The sequence below is a fragment of the Hakea prostrata genome, chromosome 2, assembly GCF_041222555.1.
Source record: "Hakea prostrata isolate BN-2017 chromosome 2, UWA_Hpros_2, whole genome shotgun sequence".
In the NCBI taxonomy this organism is placed as follows: Eukaryota; Viridiplantae; Streptophyta; class Magnoliopsida; order Proteales; family Proteaceae; genus Hakea; species Hakea prostrata.
Genome location: NC_142601.1, coordinates 3,999,072 through 4,000,107, shown reverse-complemented (window position 1 = coordinate 4,000,107; position 1,036 = coordinate 3,999,072).

Below are 1,036 nucleotides of genomic sequence, written 5' to 3'. Positions count from 1 at the left end.
ATGGTGTACTCTGTGGGGAAGCGATGGCAGTAAGAGAAGCAATAATCTGGGCCCATGACAACAACTTCTCTAAAGTATTAGTGTATACGAAATCTATGGGACTTGTTGCAGCCACTGAGGAAGATGATATAGGTCTGGTGTTAGATGTGGAGACAGTAGTATATGATATTCATGTCTTACTTTTTTGTCAATTCATTGGCTACGAATGTCATGTTCATCTCCAGTAGGACGTACTGGCCAAATTCCATTCCATGGATTTGTGATCTTTGTATCAAGATTCCCTAAGGTTCTCTAATGCTTATCAATGAAATGTTCATTACGAAAAAATAATAATAATAATAATAAGACAGGTGGCAATATTAAAGTTATCTGTAATTATTTTTCAATTTATGATAATGTAATCAAACACCAAACTCCACTAAATGCTACTTTCACTTAATAAACAATTGCATTTGTTTGAATTTTTTTAGGTAGGACATTAATTTAATGACACATGGACGAAGATCGAAGAAACACGTATTATAATTTTTTAGGAAAAATTACATAATCAAACAACTCTGATGTGATTTTTAGGAGTATTCTTTTTAGGGTCATATTCTTAAATTCTTAAAAGAAGACATTCTTCAGAATTACAAGTAACCAACAGAATACAAATATTTCACAATCAAATACAAAAAATAACCCAAATGGATATTGATGTGAATTCAATTTGTATTTTTCAATTGTATGTGAATCAAATGATTTTTATAAAGAGTTATTTATCCCAACTTGTTTGTTGTAGTGTAAGCATTCCTCTTTAAGCTCTCCAGACTAAAAACTTTTTTGCACCCAAAATAAAAAATTGCCATTGATGGAACAAGATATTTGTCTTTTTATTACTTTAGGCTAAGCTAGGGTATAATTTCTCATTGGTGTTTGAAGCGATTCGGTGACTCAATCTATGTTCTGTTTACCGTGACCCCCTTCATCTTCTTTAGGATTTCCTAATAAAGGCTATTTTGACTCTATTTTTTATTAGTTTTTGTTTATGATCATT